The sequence below is a fragment of the Furipterus horrens genome, unplaced genomic scaffold (assembly GCF_987537825.1).
Source record: "Furipterus horrens unplaced genomic scaffold, mFurHor1.1.pri manual_scaffold_8, whole genome shotgun sequence".
NCBI classification, from domain to species: domain Eukaryota; kingdom Metazoa; phylum Chordata; class Mammalia; order Chiroptera; family Furipteridae; genus Furipterus; species Furipterus horrens.
The window spans coordinates 2148565-2168071 of NW_028327178.1; positions in this window are offsets into that span (position 1 = coordinate 2148565).

Below are 19507 nucleotides of genomic sequence, written 5' to 3' on the forward strand. Positions count from 1 at the left end.
CTGTCTTCCTTGAACTCATGCGCCATAACAAGTGTAAACCCGCCCCTTCACACGGACAAATCCTTCCCCAGCAGACACGGCGCCTTCGGAATCGAAAAACCCTTCCCAGGAACAGCAGCCACGTCAAAGGTGCCTCGTTCTGTACAAAACCTCGTTCCTCCCCAGGGCCTGCAGGGCAGCGCGGCCCCGCCTCTGCGGTCGGAGTTTACTTTGGACATTGGATCATCTCCTTGAAGGTTTTTACTCAAAGTAACTTCCGGAGAAAGCCCTGCACCCGGGCGCACCGGAGTGTGGAACGGGACGGAGGGAAGCGGCCTCTGCGCCCGGCCCTCACCACCCACTCCTCCCTAAGCTGGAACTTTCCGAGCGCCACCATCGTCATGACTGGACAGTATTTACCGCCTCAGCTCCCACACACACCTCACGTCAGGTCTCGGGACATACAGGTCGCTATTCGGGAGGTCAGGACGGTGCCCGTTTTAGAGCCGGGACTTCCCCGGCGCAGGGAAGGACGCTTCCTCCCTGGGACGGGGCCCTGGGCGGCTCTCAGACCGCGGCTGTGTCCCCCTGAGCGTCCCCCGGGGCGGCCCAGCGCTGACTCAGCAGGGCCACCTCGGGGCCTGGGGACCTGCATTCCCAGGCGGTGCCCGTGCCGCTGGTCCGTGGGCCACGCGTTGAGTCCCAAGGTTCGGGGAAAGAGTCCCAGTTTGCAAAGTGCCGCTTTCCTTGCCCGCATGTCTGAGCCACCTGGGACGCCTCGCTGTGAGTTTCCCAAGCAGGCGCTGGGTGGCCGTTCACCACCCTGACTCACGTGTTTAAAGAGCCATCCCCTGTGAGGCCAGCTGAGACGCAACGTCTGTCTGCTGCTCAGAGGGCCTGGGTGGCAACTGTGTCCGCACGGTGCTCCTGGGGCGGAAGGAAGTCCCGGAAGCAGCAGGCACGCCCCGGGGACCGCAGACGGCCGACCTGCACCCCCACTGCCCTTTAAATAACGGCGGTGGCAGAAGGGCCGACGCTCTGGGTTCCCCTCTGTAGACCTGGCGGCCGCTCACGGAGGTCAGACGGGCCGCAGAGCGAGGCCCCTCTTCCAGGGTCGTCGCCACGACTCCGGGAGATTCTCAGCTCACAGGCGCCTCGGCTGCCTCCCTGGCCCTTTCTGTGTTCTCTCTGAGGGGCTCGGGTCACAGCGGCCTGTGGAGGCCCCCGTGGGGGTGTCCAGCTCCTCACGCACGGGCAGTCCCTTCCCCGCTTTGCCTTCAGAAGGAGAGGGGCGCAGAGGAGACCGGACAGAGCGGTCGGGGAACTGTTCCTCAGATGAGAAGGGCCTGCTCCCCACAGCGTGGTGCCGGGATAACCAGTTCCAGGCCTTGTGGCCTCGAGAGACTTGAGACTAGAAACCCGAGTGGGAACACCACAAAGCTGACAGCAAAGTCTTGAAGGTCATCACCCCCACGATCCTTCGCACCTCCTGGGACCGGTCCATGGTAGATCCGTACTAGACTCACATTAGGGAGATAAAACAGTGTATATGTATAGTTAGAATGCTCTGTGGAGCAGGTATCAAAAAGTCCAGCTGGGACTGGCTTAAACAGTAAGGATGTTCATGAAGTGGTGAGTTTAGTGGTAGGTGGGCTTCAGGCACAGGGTGATCAAGGCTCCAGTTCCAGTTCCCCCTCTCCTCAGATGGCCTCATCAGACAGCTGCCTGCAGGGACAGGCTGCGCTTCCTCTCCATCCATAGCACCCCCACCAGCTCTCTGACTTACCCGGGGTCAGGCCACAGGCCCCCGTAACTGTGTCAAGAAGAGTCTGCATACCATAAGACCCCATGCTTCTGTGCAGGGAGGGGCAGGATGGACGCTGGGACCACAAACTGCCCACCGGCCCGTGGAATCAGCGTCCCAGACCAACTGTGAGAAGGTAGATGCCCTTGTAGGGCGATGGGGCTCCCCATGGATCCCCCGAGATCCTTGCAGCCAGGGACCGAGTCTGTCACAGGTTCCCCAGCCTGTAGGAACCTGTCAGGCATTTAATCGAGGTGTGGGGGGGGTCGTGCCTCCTGGGGCCGATCCGGGCACCAGGTCTCTTCGTTCCCATGTTGCCATGGTTCCTGCCGTCCTGCTGAGCCGGCCCCTTGGAGCCGACCTCTCAGCCTCTCAGAGCAGAGGCCACGGGATGCACAGCCTGTGTCAAGGCCAGCACGCAGCGCCTCCAGGCAGTGGGGCTACAGGGACTCCCACCTTCCACGACCCTGAATCTTGTTGGAATGAGGTGTCACCTGCACGTGCCTCCGGGCCCCGGCCCCTGTAGCCGCTGACCTCTAGGTCTGCAGGGGCAGCCGGTCCTGTTGGCACTCCCCCCCGTCCGTCCCTCCTCTACCTCTGTGGCTCCTGCCACGCTGACAGCAGGCTGCGGGGGCCGGCGCAGCCCCGTCGCTGACGGGCGGGCAGGGCTTCCCCAGGCACGGAGGCAGTCCACGGCCCTCTCCTGCCAGCCGGCATCAGTGCCAACGGCTGCATCCAACGGGTGGCCCAGGCTGGTCCTTGAGCCCAGGAGTGGCACTGGTGACAGGTCCTGACGCACTGCAGGGGTCTGGTCCCTGAGCCGGAGCCGGGCTGCTGCTGGGCCTCTGTGCGAGGGACATCAGGAGGCCTGAGGGCCCTCTCCCTCCATTTCACTGGTGCCGAGGACGGTGACCATGAGCGCGTTCTGTCCCTCGGTGGCCCACGCCACCATGGGGCCGCTTACAGGGCAGCTCAAAGGCCCAGGTTTCCCCAAAAATAAAAGAGCCACTTGCTTAGAGCAGATGAAAGAGGAACCACTTCACAACCATGGGCAGGATGGAGTTGTGTGTGTGTCTGTGTGTTTTTGTGTGTGTCTTTGTGTGTGTATCCTATGTGTGTGTGTCTGTGTGTTTGTGTATCTGTGTGTATATGTCCATGTGTCTGTGTTTGTGTTTCTGTATATATGTTTGTGTCTGTGTGGCCTTGTGTCTGTGTGTTTCCATGTGTCTGCATGTCTGTTTCCACGTGTGTGTCTGTGTGTGTTTCTGTGTATATGTTTGTGTGTCTGTGTGTCCCTTATATCTGTGTTTCTGTTTCTGTGTATTTCTGTGTGTCCATGTGTCCATGTGTGTGTTTCTCTGTGCATGTGCATGTGTCTGTGTTTCTCTGTCCATGTGCCTGTTTGTGTGTTCATGTGCATGTGTGTCTGTATTCTATATGTGTCCTTGTGTCCACATGTCTGTGTGTCCATGTGTCTGTGTGTTTCTCTGTGTCCATGTGTCTGTGTGCTTGTGTTTCTGTGTGTCCATGTGTCTGTGTCTCTGTGTTTGTTTTTGTGTTCATGTGTCCATGTCTCTGCTCGTGTATGTCCTTGTGTCCACATGTCTGTGTCCATGTCTCTGTATGTCCATGTGTCTGTGTCTGTGTGTTCATGTCCACATGTCTGTGTCTGTGTCCATGTTCCATATATCTATTTCTCTATGTATGTGTGTGTCCATGTTTCTGTGTGCCCATGTGTGCATGTGTCTGTCTGTGTGTGCGCCCATGTGTCTGTGTGTCTCTGTTTGTGTTTATGTGTGCTCATGTGTCCATGTCTGTATGTTTCTGTGTGTCCTTGATCCACGTGTCTGTGTCCATATGTCCATGTGTCCGTGTCTGTGTGTTTGTGTCCATGTGTCTGTGTGTCCATGTGCTTCTATGTGCATGTCCACGTGTGTGTGTGTGTATCCCTGTGTCCACGTGTCTCTGTGTGTGTAAGGGGCAGCCTGAGGCCCTGTACTCTGTCTAGTCACCTTGTCCAGCCGTGGAGGCTGTGCCATTGGGGGCAGTGGCCTCCTGCCCAGGCGTGTGCACAGGGCTGTTGTCAGCAGGACCGTTGGGACGCCTTGCCCTCCTGGCCGTCGCCCTGTCAACACTCCTCCCCCATCCAGTGTGACCCGTCCTGGGTGCCAGTCTGCGAGGACGGCAGCAGTATTGGTTAGCGCTCCCAGGGGCCTGGCCGCCGCTCATGCCCCACCTCACACCGGCAGGTATTCAGTTAAAGTCGGACAAGAGGGGTTCAGTGCAAACTCAGCTCCCTCCATGGGGGGCGTGGCACGGAGTGGGGGGCGGGCTCACAGCTGCCGCTCGGGGAGGGCCCGGCCCCCGGCCCCCGGCCCCCGGCAGCTGACAGCCCCCTTCCCGCACACGCTGCGGAGCGAGGACGGTCCCATTACATGGCTGAGCGGGGCCCGCACTGGCATGTTGTCATTCTAACGTGTGTAAGTCAGCGGCTTAATTGCTCTTGTCCTTTCAAGATGACTCTCCACCAACAATCTCATTATCACACACACGTGTTTACTTCCCATTTCCAGGGCAGGCCCGAATGCCACGAAGGAAGAGGGGCTGTTACGTTAACCAACAGCATTGTCTGCTCCCTTCCTGCCCTCCCCTGCCCTCCAGAGCACGCGGGAGGTCCCAGAGCAGGGAGCACGCATCGAGGCAGAAGGGCCAGAGGCCTGGCTGGGCCCGAGTCCCCAGCTTAGGCCTGAGCAGGGGGCGCACAGCCAGGTGATCGCGCTCAGCAAGGAGAAGCAGAGGAGCCCTCCTGGACGGGGCCCCACCTGCCCCGTGCAGGCGCCCGAGCCCCTCCTGCCAGTGCTGCCCTGGTGGTGGGAGCGAGCTGACCCCCCACACGTGCCCTGCCTGCGAGCACCGCGCGCTTCGTCGGGGAGGGGGCCCGTGCAGAGAGCCAGGTGCTGGGAAGGGGCCCACGGGCGAGGGACGAGGACCTCCTACTGTGCACCAGGCTTTATGCAAAGCGCTTGGCGCCTGCGCCTCACATCCCCCTCAGGGCACATGCCCCGCAAGGGACGCAGAGGCGGCGTGACGGCAGCCACGCGTGTGCTGCCAGTGTGCTTGGAGCCACGTCAGAGAGGGGGAGGCTGCCTGCCTGCCTGAGGGTCAGAGTGAGCCAGCAGTTCCAAGTGGCGTCACCGCGGCTTCTAACCAATGTAAACGTTACTGAGGCTTTTTATTCTTTTTTCAAACTCAGTTTGAACAAGGTGCACTTCATGTGCTCGCCAGATAAGAGGGCGTTCGGGCGCTGAGGCCAGTGGGGTTGCGGGTGTGAGATCAGCGGGGTCGGGCTGTGAGCCCAGGCCCCGTGTTTTACCTCGGCAACGTCTAACACGTCCCATCTGCAGTGTGCTGGGCACCGGTTTCACTGCTTCGGTAACAGTGTCTGTGCCCCAGATAGCGGCCCTGAGGGCAGGCGCCATCACAGCCATGACCCCATTTTCCCGGCGGGGACACTGAGGCACAGAGTGCTGCAGAAACAGACGGCGCCACAGGCCTGGGAGGTAGAGCCGTGCGGCCGCCCGCAGGGGAGCCTGGCTCCGGGGTCCGCAGCCCAGCCGGGGGCCTCGCACAGGTCACATGTTCGATAAACATCTAGGGCTGGTGGCCAAGGGGGACATTTGACCCCCACTTTCTGATGAAGCTGGGGCCCGGAGGAGTCACGTGAATTAACCGCCACTGGCACCCAGCCAGGGAAGAGCCAGTCGCCGCTCAGCCAGGTGGCAGGCCCAGAAGGCTGGGGGCACCCCAGCGGGCACGGGGGTTTGGGGCCAGTTTTGCGGCGTGAGGGGCCCGTAAGCTGCACACGTTTGCGATGGAGAAGGGACTTCCGATGAGGACATCAGGATAATCAAAGGCCCCAGGAAGGCCTGGCCCCTCCCCTCGGTGCAGGGGTCAGGTGGGCAAAGAGGACGTCACCAGAGGGCCTCGATGGGAGAGGGGTCTCGGGGTCCGAGGGAGAGAGTGACCACGGAGCCCAGAGGAGGGGACCCTGTGGCCCTCCACGGGACAGCCTTTCCGTTCCTGGCCCACTCCGCCTGGCACTAATGCCAGGGGCTCTGCGGGGACAGAGCCAGCCCTGACGGCCAGTGACCCTGATCCCACAGGGAAGTCACCCATGAGGACACGGGGCTTGGGTGGGCACAGGGATGGAGGGGCCAGCCCAGCAGGAGGGGAGAACAAGCAGCAGGGTCCCAGCCCTGGCCGCTCCTTGGTGCCTGGTGTTTGGGGGGGGCAGGTGGGCTGGGGTGACAGCCTCAACGCCCACCACTCCCTCTGCTGCAGAGAGCAGCCCAGCAGACCCCAAGCCCTGGGCCCCTGGGGTGGGAGCTGCTCTGCCCAACACGGAGGGAGGCTGGGCAGGGAGGGCACCCCCTTCCTCACTTCCCCTCTCCTCCCTCCCTCCCTCTCCACTCTCCCGCCCCCCAAAATGAAAGCATGAAAAGCGTCTTCCCTACCCATCCTTGTACAATTCAGCCTTGGGTCCAAAATCTGTTAAACTACCTCCCAACCCTCGGGTTCAGATCCTAATTTTATTATTCTTTTATGAAAGAAAACTGAAGGTAAATTTTCTGTTTATTAAAAAAAACATGTGAAATGGCACGTTTTGGTCGCTGGCTCTCCTGGTATATTATTTATTGCGAAGGAAAATTATCGTGCTGATAAGAAAATAATGTCACTTAAAAATTAGGTGGTTCCCAATCAGCTGATGACAGTAATTGCGGCGGTGTCCGCTTTGATTTAGATATAGTAATATCAGTGTAATTGCCACTGGGAAAAAATTATAATGGCTGTTAATGATAACTAACACATAAATGGCAATGAACAGGAACATGTATTTTATATCGGATTCAACCCCACAGCCGCAGCAAGACACCCAGTGGTCCCCGCAATCTGGTGTCAGTCCCCCCAGGAGCCACGCCCCCCTGCTCCCTGGAAACGAGGGGGCAGACGGTCGCAGGGAGTACGGGGACACCCCCGGCCTCCCGTTGGCTCCAGCATGGGGGTCCTGCAGCCCCCCTGTGGCAGTGCCGGGAAGCACCAGGGGCGGCCAATGGTCCAACACCTGCTTCTGTGGCAGGGCTGCCCACAGCGCCATGCGGGCGCACTAGGAGACGTTCTGCGTGCCTCTGGTTGCCCCTGAACCCAGCCAGCCATGCACTAAACTCGCATTCAGATCCGGAAACCCACCGCGGCCCCTGCCCCGACGGTGCCCCGGCGGCCAGCTCTGCTCTGGCGTTCTGAGGATGCCGCACCCCCCACTACATGCCGCCCGGCCCATGCCCACCAGCCAGCCCAGCCGTGTGTGTGGGACGCAACTGTTCGCCGCGGAGCGCGTGACAGGTAAGGCGAGCGGCCCTCGGTGCCCATGGGCGGGGGACCAAGGAGTCATGGGCGCAGCCACGGATGGGACAGGCTTTTCATAGGAAGAGGCACTGTTGTAGATCGTGAGAAGGGGAGCGGCCTGGATGGCAAGGGGGCTCAGTCACTGACCTGTGTAACCTGTCAGCACCTGTCGTTCCCGGGTACAGTGGGGCCCTCAGAGAATGAGGCTCCAGGCAGGAGACGGTGTGAAAAAGGGAGGTGCTGGGAAGGGACCCACCAGGCCACGGCGGGACCCAGGTGCTAGTCTACACTCAGCCCTGCTCCCTTGCCTCCACAACAGCAAAGGGGACTTGGGTGCACAGGATTACCGAGTGGGCCACGGGCCCAGCTGTGCCGTGGAGCCTCCTGGGAGCCTCTGGTCACAACACGGACACCCAGTCACTGCCTAACTGTTTACCTCGTGGCCAGCAGGGCTCTCACTGGGGCCTGAACGAAGCTCATGTGACCTGCCACCTTCTCTGTGAGGCACGTCACAGCCTCCGTGCACCGAGGGACGCCAGACAGCCCTGCGCGCTAGGCCGGGTGTCAGTCTGAACTGCGAGGTCATCGCCCAAAGCCCGACTATGGGCACGACGAACCCCGAGTAGCCCGCGGGAAGGACGTGCGTCCCGGGATGAGAGCTGAGACAGGAAGGCAGGGCCCGCCCCACTCGACCTCAGCGGGACGCGCATAGCACACGTGCCGACACTCTGTGCGTGTCTGTGAGCGACCGTGACAGGGCTCCGTAGGCCGGCTTTGGGGTTACAAGTGACTTTTAGGGAGAAGGCGATTTCACCAACGTGGGAGCTGGAAATAGCGAGGGTCCACCATACACAGTAAGGTTCCCAATCCCTGGAAGGCCCACAGTGCGTGGGGACTCATCAGTCACCCTAGGGAACACTGTGGGTGTCCCTTTTGTCACTGATCCTTCCACTCACTCAACAGACATCTACTGAGTACCCATCCTGTGCCACGTGTGGAGGACAGAGAATACAGTATTGCCCCCCCACCCCCGAAAGAGCAGGTGACCACGCAGTGGGCGATTTCTGAGGCCACACCCTCACCGCAGCCATTTGTGACATCGGGCCCTCAGCTGGCACTCAGCCTGCCCACAGCCCCCTTCCTCCTCCCCGTGACTGTCCACAGCAGGCACTTCTGCTGCCGCCTCACAGACCAAGGGACCAGGAAGCGTGACTGGGCCAGAGGGACAGAGACTGGAGAAAGGCAGGTGGGTCCAGGGTCTGCGTCCTTAACGCACGGTATCCCCAGACCGCAGAGACGGGTGGCTGCATCCCTGGGGCCCCTGCCACACCGTGACCACAGCATGGACCAGACTGTGCTCGGGGCTGAGGCCTTGACCTTGTCCTACACTCGGTCTCCATACTTGACTCATCGAGGAAACTCATTCTTAAAAACCAGGTGATCTGACTGAGGGAGGCGGGCGCGCAATGTCACACACGGCTCATGGAGCCTCTGGGATCCTAGTAGCCAGTGCTGCCGATACATTTCATTAAAAGATCATTTAATTTAATAAAGATAACTAAATCTTCTGACAAACTCACGTCCACCTGTTGTTCCGCCCGTGCAGGGACAGGGAGACGCTGATCACAGAGGAGGGAAGGGGCCTGACTTGCATTTGGGGCCTCAGGTTGGGTGCACAGGTGAGGGTGGGCGAGTCTCTTCACCTCCCTGGTCTTCATGTCCCGTACCTGAGCAGTGACTTCCCACGCGCCCCGCCCTGGCCTCTGACATGTCACACAGGCGTGAGGCATTTGTCCTGGCTCTTACCAGGGAGACATGACGGGGCCAACCCTTGTTTGCCTTCCTTCCACGTTCCCTCCCCGACCTGCCTCCACTTGAATTACACCAGAAACAAGTAGGTGGCTGTTGTCTTACTGACCCAGAAAGTTTTCTCTTCCTCAGACAGGTCTTCGGGGTCCGTCATAAAATCTCACATGGTCTCAAGAGTATATTGCCCTTCAAGTATTTCCTGTGCGCCCCAGGCTCTGCGGTCTGATTTATTCCGAGCCGCGTAAGAGTCTTGCACACGCCTGCACGCTCGTGCCCCGCACAACCAGTCCGCTGGGCATGTGGCCCAAGGTGGGCCAACTGGAAGGAGCCGCTGGCTTCAACAAAGACTGTCCCCGGACTGGTGGGTGCAGGCGGACAGGAGCCCCTGCAGGCCACTGGGCAGCACCAAACAGACGGCTAAAGCATGTCCCGCCTCCTACACGTGAATGCCATTTCCAGAAACCCACCCAAGAGAAGGACTCCAACATGAGCTCTCATGTTTGTGTATGAAGCTTCCTGTGTAATTCACAGCAGATGCATTAGCACGTATCTTTTGAGGGTATATCATGTCCCCACTAAAAATCTTTAAAGAAATCCATGATGCATCACTGGCCAGAAAGAAATACCAGGTTCTAAGCTTCTGAATGTCTCCTTTCTTTAGAAACCGCAGCTTCCATCCATGCACTGGAAGGAGTCCCCGTCGCTGGTGCCGCGCAGCGTGGCCCCTACGACGACGCACCAGCAGCGGGGCCAGTGGGACGGGCGGCCAGGCCTGGGTGTCAGAGGCCGCCCTGCGCCCAGCGAACCAGACCGGCCCGGCTGCCTCGCCCAGGAGGCGGACACGGTGTCCCGGCCCCTGCCAGTGCTCCGTGGGCCGCAGGGGACAGCTGGTGTGACCCTGACTCATCCCCGGGAGCAGGGGAGGGAAACCAGTGCCACACAGATCACACTGAGTACTTGCCCCTGGGACACATGTTCCCTACCAACAACATCACAGTGAAATTTTTTTTTTAGTCCTCCCTTGATGATATGTTTCTGGATTTTAGAGTTAGAGGAATGGAGAGAGAATCCCCAAACCTTTGCCTCCTGTATGCCCCCCAACCAGGGATCAAACCCACAACCTAGGTGCGTGCCCTGAGGGGCTCTCACTGCAAACTTTTGGTGCAGGGGACGATGCTCCCACCCACTGGGCCACCCGGCCAGGGCCGCAGTTAACTTTCACGGCCCTGGTCAGCCTCCTAGGGCATCCGTAACAGAGCACCAAACACAAGGCTTAAAACCACAGATGTGCGTTCTCTCCCTGCCCTAGAGGCCAGAAGCCCAAGATGAGTGTGTCAGCTGGAGCCACACACCCCCTGAGGGCTCAGGGGAGCGTCCCTTCTGGGCTCCCCAGCATGTGGGGTCCCAGGCAGCTCTCGGCTGGCAGACCCATCACGCTCGCCTCTGCCTCTGGTCACATGGCTTCTCTGCATGTCTGTGTCCGAATTTCTCTTCCCTTCCAAGGACGCCAGCCATTGGGTTAGGGACCATCCTACTCCAGTGACCTCATTTTAACTTAATTACAACAGCCAAGACCTGCCAAGGCCACACTCATAGGTCCAGGGTTAAGACAGAGCCTGCCTTTGGGGAGATACGATTCCACCCACTAGGAAGCATTCCTTAGACACCAGACATGTGTCACGTTTTTCCCCTTGAATTGTTGAACTTCGCTCTTATAGTGGGGCCTTCCACTCTGCAGACGTGCGCACTGGGACGGAGAAAGCCAGGGTCAGCGCCGGGACGCACCGCAGACGCGCTCCCCAGCCAGGCCTCAGCCTCCAGCCCCGCTCTGCCCCGCGGGGCCAGATGCCGATCACTGCAGCCAAGTCGGAGCCGGCGATCTGGGTCAGAGGACCTCTCGGACCCGGGGCCGGCCTTCAGGGGTGTCGGCAGAGGCTCCCGCGCGGGAGGGAGGGCGTCCGTCTGCAAGAGCGGAGCTGTCCCTGTCGGAGAACCCGCACACAGGGCGCCTTTGCAAAAGCATCAAGGGCTCCTGGTCTGCACCCGGGCTCCCGCCCCATCAATTACTGCTGCCGTGGCCACCGTCACCCCCGGCGTGTCCGTCAGCCCCCCACCGCCCCGCAGCGCTTCGGCGGACTCGGCGCAGGTCCACAGGTAGAACCGACCGCCAGCTGCGGCCTGACTGTATAGCCAAGCAAGCGAATTAATCACAACGGGTGACCAGGAGGGACAAGGTGACAAAGGCGACGTGCTCCCCAGTCTGCCGCTCGGTGGCAGCGCGCCTGTTTGCTTCAATCCCCACGGCGATTTGTTTTCTGCAGAGCAAAGTTCCTCCCAGAACGTCCCAAAACGTAGCCAAGGTTAACTGTGCTGTGAGCTTATTCAATATTTATGGTTCTTTTTATTTGTATTACGAGGACTTTTTGGGGACTCCTGAAGGTCCATTAATCAAACGGAATGACAAAACGAGCCGTCTGACAATTGCAACAAGGGCTGCGCATTATTATGGTTACGTACTTGTATGTGCAATTTTTTTTTTTTTTTGGTTCAAGAGGAGAACCCACAGAACTTCATCAGCACTTCCTGACTAATTGTTACCCAGTGTCGGCTGTGAGTCCCCTTCGATCTAATCACCCTCTCGGACGATTTCGGCGCGTCCCCAGCGAGGCGGCTTCATGGAGGCCCAGCTCGCGAGGAGAGACGGGGAGACGCCCGCAGCTCCGAGCGACGGCAGAGGCGGTGGCGGCCCGCGCTCCCCTCCCGCGGCTGACAGGGCTGAGACACAATTATCAGTGTGATCCGCTTAGGGATTCATCATCAGCCCCGGCCTTCTGAAGACGTAAAAACGCGCCGAGACACACAAAGAGAAAGACGTGAAGAGAAGGCGTCATTCCAGCCTCATAACTGTAAATTGAAGAAAATTATTTTCTTAGCCTGCAGCTCATTGGCATATAGGCAGCATTATATTATAATTTCATAAGCATAAATCCCTTGAATAAATTTCAGAAGAATAACTGAATTAGAAATGTAAGTAAAGTATCTAAACAACTTCCGCGTGCAGGGCAGGGAGAGCAGGCTCAGAGGCGCGGGGAGGAGAGACCCCCGGTGGGCGCCCACGCGGCCCCAGTGGCCCGGCAGGAGCTCCGTCTCGGGCAGGGCCGGGCTCCAGCCCAGTCAGTGCCCGATGGTGAGGACAATAACCCCTCCCCCCTCCCCACTCCTGCGTTCCGAGGAATTTGACCTGTAATTCATCATAAATTGATTTCAGAGAAACAACAGGCTTGGGGCATGTTATAATTATTGTTATTTGTTTATTTATTATCATGTTAACCGTTATTTATTATTCTGTTAAGCATATGGGAGATCACAAAGGTTGCTCCCTGTGGTTTCCTAGCAACAAGTCAGTGAGCTCTTCCACCAAGTCCCCAAATGTCCCGCTGCCACAGGGTGGGGGGGGGCTGATACCAGGCAAGGGTCCCCGGATTTCTCTCCTCTCCTGAAGGGCCGGAAGGGTCGTCCTGGCTGCGGGGTGGTGGTTCACTGGCTGCACAGCAGATCGTTTTTAAACAAAGACCTTTTAAAGGCAGAGCCCGGCCCCAGGTGAAGACGCCCCGGCTGGCTTCCGTTGGACAAAGATGATCTTTCCAAGGCCAGTCTTGGTGCTCAGGAGCTGGGAACCAGACACCCTCCGTGGCCAACAGGCATCTGGGAGGAGGAGGCTGAGGGCTGGGAGGGACAGGGAGACCCCCTGAGGTCCTCACCGCCAGACGCTGGTCTGGGGTGGTTGCTCGCTGCTCCCACGTCCCCAGGACTGGCTTCCTGAGCTGGTGATGGGAGCGGGCAGCAGAGATCCTGAGCGTCAACTGTGTTCAGACAGCCTGTTAGAGGAGGATGACGCTCGCTCTGTAGTCTCTTGTGTTCGGGCAGAAATGCAAACGGGGATGGGGTTTCCATTTTTCCTATGCAGGACCCCCTTGTGCAAAGGAAGCTTATGGGGGGCCCACCCCGTGGGGCTGGCGGAGAAGCCGTGGCCAGGGTGATGCAGCTGGTCTCTTCCCTGCAGCCTCAGGTGGCACTCCCGCCTATCCGGTGGGCACTGCCCGGACTGGCGCGGCACACCCTCCTGCCGGTGGCCGCTGCACGGCACTCCGCAGCCGCAGGAGCGATGCTTTTTCCCAATGAACGTTTAGTTGGAAAATTGATGGGTTTATGGAAAATTGGCAAAGACAGCACGGAGTTCCTGTATCCACACCCCGTTTTCTGTCACAAGCATCCCGTTACTGGGGTGCATTTGTCACAACTAATAATGCCACAATCTTGGTACCTTATTGACCGAAGTCCAGACATTGTTCAGATCACCTTGGCCTTTCCCTCAAGGCCTTTTCCTGCCCCAGAACCATGGGACACCGCGTCACCCCGCATCCTCAGGCTGCCCGGGGCTGGGACCACGTCTCAGGCTTCCCTGGGACAAATGACCTCAGCCGTGTGGAGGAGGACTGGTCCGGGGTTTTGGAGAACGTCCCTCTGTCTGGGTCTGCCTGGCATTTCTCTTCTGGGTGGTACTACGGACTGTGTGTTCGTTTCGCCAAAGCCCTGGCTGAAATCTAATCCGCAGGGCGATTCTCCTCGGAGGGGGTGCATGGCAGGCAGTTAGATTGCACGGGTACATCCCTCCTGGGGGGGGGGGGGTGTGTGGCCTTATAAGACGAGGCCAGAGAGCCAGCGAGCTCTTTCCTTGTCACGCGAGGGCCCAGAAGGAAGCCCGCCATCAGCAGCCTGGAAGACCCCGGACCTCCGTGCCCCGGAACTGTGAGCAACACAGCTGATGGTCAGCAGCCACCAGCCTGCGGGACTTTGTGACAGGGGCCTGGATGGGCTGAGGCCACCTGATGGCACCGCTGGGTCCAGAAGGGAAGACCACACCTCGTCAAGGGTATTTCGATCGACAGGACTGCCCATGACTGATGTTAAACTGGGTCCCCTGGCCGACGCGGTGTCTGGGGTGTCCGTCAGCTTGCTCCACTGTGAAGTAGCCCTTTTCCCTTTTCCAGACCCATGGGCAGCCCACGCTTCCAGAGCGGGAACTGTGCTCCCCAGCACGCCTCCCCGGGACGGGCTTTCCACGTAACGTAAGTCACGGGGAGTTCCGCACGCGAGTCTGCGGTCTCCTCCCCTCATCGGCCTGCCCCACTGCTCGTCTGCATCACAGGAACCGACGCCACAGGCCACGCGGAGCTGCGTCCCCGGCTGCTGCAGCCGCAGTGCGGCGTTCTCCCTCCGCAGGCCCCTTGGCAGTGGCGCCGTGGCTTGGGTTGGGTTCTCAGCCCTGGCTCGCTCCCTGGTGCTACGAGATGCCCTAGGCCCATGCTCCCGGCCTCGTTCCAGAACCAGCCCGGCACAGACACTGGCTCCTCTGTCGGAGACCGGCAGGAGCACCCGGGGTCCGGGCGCCAGGCACGCTCCCTGCTGCAGGGGCCGGGGGCTCCGAGCAACCTGCCGGTTAGGTCGCGGCCAAGACGAGTTACCAGAATCCCGTAAGACAGGGCCTGGCATCCGTCCGTCAGGACCTTCCTACCCAGTGGGGAGCTGCACCTCTGGATACATCCGTGTGGCCAGCGGGCAGGGGTAGAGGAGACCCTGTTATCGGCCAAGCAGCCCCCCACCAGGTGTCCATGTAACGGATCGGCAGTGACTGTCCGTGAACCGGAGCTAATAATAATAAAGCAACAGCGTTCACAACGGCAGCTTCCTCCTCAGCAAGAGTCCCCTGCCAGGCACCTCAGACAAATCACCTTCCTTCATCTGCCCAGGAAACCCACAGAGATGGGAAAACAGGCCGGGGGAGGTCACGGGACAGGGCCCAGGTGCCGCAGCCAGGTGACAAGGCGGCCACTTTGGAACTGGACTTGAGCCTGACCTTTCCGGCCCTGGCAAGCGTCATCGTGTCTAGACTGCTGCCCGCAAACAACCCACACGTGGCCCTTCTACATCTAGGCCAACGCTAAAGGGACGCCGGAGCCACAGTCACGGGGCCACGGGGCTGAGGACAGACACCCCGATTTTGCCCGCCGGCACAGCGTGGCACCGATGTCCTGCACGAACCCGGGGCTCTGAGGACCACGCACTGTCCCCACAGCTGCCCGTGCCCACACTGCCCCCTGCTGCCCGCCGGCTGGAACCTGCCAGGAAGCCGTCCTGACCCCGACCCCGACACCACCCTCAGTCTCGCACGGTTTGGGGCAGAGGCACTAACAATATTTGCTCTGCATTGAGGCCCCCAAGTCCCTCTATGACTCTTACCTCCACTCTCCCCTCACGCCCTTGGGTCAGGACAGGGGTCTTCCTCGTCACCTTGACCTTGACAGCATCCAGCCCGGCAGGCTCGCTGTTGGGTTGAGTTGCTCTGAGGCTGCGTGACCCTGTCCTGCATCCTTCACTGCAGGGCGGTCGCCCGTCCATCACACCCTGTCCCACCACCTGGAGAAGACATGGCGGAGCTCATGTCTCACCCGTCCTTGCAGGGATGGGAGGAGAGATGGAAAAACCTGAAATGCAATCGGGCCCACGGACAGATCTCCTGGTACCCCTGCACCCACCAAGGGGAGGCAAAGCCATGCACCCGCTTCTGGCCAACGAGACGTGGGCAACCGGGAGGGGGTGTCTCTTCCAGGTGGACAGGGAGAGCCGTGTGCTCATGGGGCTCCCACGCTCCCACACCCCCTCAGTCCTGCCCAGGAAGCCTGTGTCTACATGGGGTTCCACCCATGGGGTCCCCGTGTGACGCCCAAGGAGCAGAACTCCTCTGCTGAGTGTTGCGTGTGCAAGGAGGAGGAGGAGGGGGAGGCGGGGCTGGCTCCCTGGAAGCCACAGAGATTTCGGGGAGACGTGGCCGTGGCGTAGCCTGGCCTCTGCTGGCACGGTCCCATCCTGCGCCTCCTTACCCCGTTTGATGAGGGGAAGAGGGTGCCTGATCATAAAGCTAAGTGACCGAGCGCGGTCAGAAAGCCCACGTAACATGTCAGCTCCGTGGGGCAGCATGATTTCAAGCAAGCGCGCACACACACGAGCGCGTCCAGTGTGGCCTTTCCTTGGAAGCAATTTTTCATGCTTCCCTGAAAGCTGTTAATTTTCCTCATTGGAGGGAAGCCAAGTCAGCTCCGTGCACCAAGGCACCCACTGCAAAACCCATCCAGCGCTGTCTCCTGGAGCTCCCTGGGGATGGGCAGAGGGACGGCGCTCCCTCCCAGTGAGGAGACAGGCAGACGTGGGGACAGGCCTTCCTTCCTTCCTGCCTTCCTCTTTCTTCCCTTCAGACTCGGTGGTGCTGTGATGAGCTTGCATTTCGCAGCGTAGTGGGTATGACAGTCAACCAAACTAATCCCATTATGCAAAACCCAGTTCACGAATGGTTTTGCATTTTTGCAGAATTATGTCTATTTCCCCATAAGCTGGGGAGACTGTCAGTTTCCTGAACCACACTTAGATGCTCCCCAGGGCCGTGCGTCCGCGCCCTCTCATCCAGAAGGACACAGGTTCGAGCTCCGTGGCGCAGATCACAAGAGACGTGCGTGAGAATCTCCACTAGTGTTCACGTTCGTTTAAGATCTTCTTCTGCATCACCCTCCTCACGGTGGGGAAAATAAAGAGAACGTGGTTGCCCAGAACCCTAAATTATTTTGATATTAAGAATGTGATGCGGCCGTTCTTCCCACTCGTGAAGCACTGCCCCTCCCTGCCCGGGCCTCCGCCCCGCTCTGTCTACTCCGGAGGGGTCGTGGAGCAGGGACAGCTTCCCCACCGCCGTCCGCTTGGCCGGCAGCAGACATGCCTGTTGGTGGCCAAATCTGCTTGGCATTGGCTGTGATCCGTGAGCTGCCTCTAACTGGACCAGCCTGTCCAATTCCAGCCACGCCTGCTCTGTGCGGCTCCGCTCGCTGACCCCGTCCCCGGCGCCCACACCTCTCACATCTGCCCTGGGTGCCCGCCGCCTTCACTGGGTTCGCCGGGAGTTGCAGGCCCCTGAGCCCCAGCTGAGCACCGCCCCCTGCCCCCTCTCTCTAAGGGAGGGAGAGAGCGTCCTTGTTCTGAAGACCGGCGCGGTGGGAGCTGAATGACTCCCTGAATTCAGAAAATCCATGTTTTAATGGTTATTCTTTCCTATTCCGGGAGCACTTTCTGGAGCGGTGAGTTGTTGCCTTTTCATGCTCGAGATTGATTAGACATGTGTCAGGTTGTCAGCCTCCCGCCGCGCGCGTGTGGCCACCTTGCAAACAGCAGGGAAAATCCTTTTTTTTTCCATGAACGTTCACTTCTTGGCAGTTCGGAAACAAATTTTTGAACAGTTGCTGTTCCTATTGATAGCAATAGTTTGATGTTTCAAAAAAAAAGGGTTTTATTTTCCCCTAAATTTTTGACGTGCTCTGTCATATCATATCACATCACGCCCCGACGCGTCGAACACACGGAGGAGGGGCCGGCCCGCCCCGTTCACAGCGCTCAGCGCCTCCACCAAACGCCCTCCCATCTGCTCGCCACTTCCGTCCTTTTGTTCTGCCTGCAACGCTGCTGGTCTGCCATCCGATCTATGCTCGCTTCTTCTTCGGGACTGTCTCCCGGCGAGGCCTCCCGGTCTTGGCAGGAAAGGGCTTCAAGGAATCAGGAGGCTGTTCGAATGCTCCTACTTCTGAGCGACTAGGATTTAGATACAACCCAGGAAGGGAGCCCAGGCAGCAACAGAAAAGGAAGAACAGACAATACACACCCAGTGGCCTCAGGCAAGCGTCACCTAAAATTGCCCAGACTAAGAAAGACGATCAACAATCCAGGCTGTTTCTTCCAGAGCCTTCTCATCCCCAGCGAGGGCCCCCAGGACCTCCGGGCTGTGACGCTGAAACGCTGAAATGGAGGGCTCAGTGTGACAGTGTCATACACCCCCCAGCCCCAGCCCCCACCGCCACTCGGCCCTGGCTTCCTGTGCTCTGTCTGTCTGGTCTGCCTGGAGCTGCAGGAGGACTTCCTGAAAGGGGTGGTGGGATCATGGGTGGGCCCTACCCCCGGCCCCTGGCCCACACTGTCTGCCCAGGACACTGCCTGTCCATTCCCCTCTGATGCAGGTCACATTCTGATGTCCCAGGTGGACTTGAACTTGGGGGAGACACTGTTCATCGTACGATACTTGCATTTTCTCGTTGGTGTAGGAATTCTTCCCTAACCCAGGCCCCAGCACAGGCTGTCCGTCTGTGTGTTGGAGACTGGGACTCAGAGGTGTGACACACACAACATACTAATGGCACTGTGGTGCATGCAGATGACAAATAAGGCCACATTCACTGGGGGGCTTACCAGCTTTCGGCGGTGGGGACCGCAGGCTCGGAAACGCACGGGGACGCCACTGGGATTGCCCGCGGGGACGGCTCTCGCCCGAGCGTTGCTGCGGACTCGCCAGCCACGAAGGAGCCGGCCCTCAGCGCTGACACCTGTGCGGTCACTAAGCGGGATTGCCTAGGAGAACACCTGTTTGCCGTTTGTCTTCACCCTCTGGGACGCGGGGTTAGTTAGAGGCCTTGGTCTCTGGCTCTGGAGTTCACATTCGTGGCTCAGCCATTGTCTGGCCTTGTGATCTGGGCAAATTTCGTCACGGGGTTGAACCTCGTGTCCTGCCTGTGAAGGGGGTCACGCTAGTGCCACCACCTCACCTGCTGCCAACACGGGACGGCTTCATTCTTTCTCTCAAGGGCTCTGCACCAGCCTCACGCCAACACGGGCTGTCCCACTCGCCAGCTCTGGGGACGGGAAAGGTCAAGCCGTGCGGCCCCGGCTCTGCCCGTCCCCGCGCAGGACTGCGGGTGCCCAAGGCCTCCGTGACCCTGTCCAAGCACAAACGATGGCTCGCGAGGACACGAGACAGCCTGGCCCTTTCTCCCATGGGGCCGCACGCAGCAGGGCTCACCTGCAGCTCTTCACGCTCAGCGCGAGCCACCCAGCAACAGAAGCACTTCAGGTGAGGTGGGCGGAAGCAGGCACATGCATGTGCGTGCATGTGCATGTGTGAGTGCGCAGGCGTGTGCGCGTGCGCATGCTCAAAGAGAGGGAAGGAGAGGCTGTGCTCCCACCCAGGCTAGCAGGGCCTGTGAGAGGGGTGGAATCACACTGGACCCCGCTCCTGCAGAACAGCCCCCCAGAACTATCATCCACTTGTGGCCCGATGCTACCCGCAGGTCCTGTTAGCAGTTCAGCCCCCCGGCCGCTCCTGCCCATCGAACTCCGACGTTAGGGACTGACACCCTCTGGCTGAACCCTGCAGTTCCCGCGCGGGTCCCGTGGTCTTCCTCGCCCACATTTCTGGGCTCTTTGAGTGATTTCCCTGCCATGAGTGGTCTTCTCGACACCTCTCAATTTCATATAATCTGTGCATTTAATTAACAAGCCTTCAGCGTCTCCTCTGGATGACTCGTGAAGAACATTAAACACGGCCGAGCTTCGCGCTGGCCCCGGGCCGCCCTGCCGGACCAG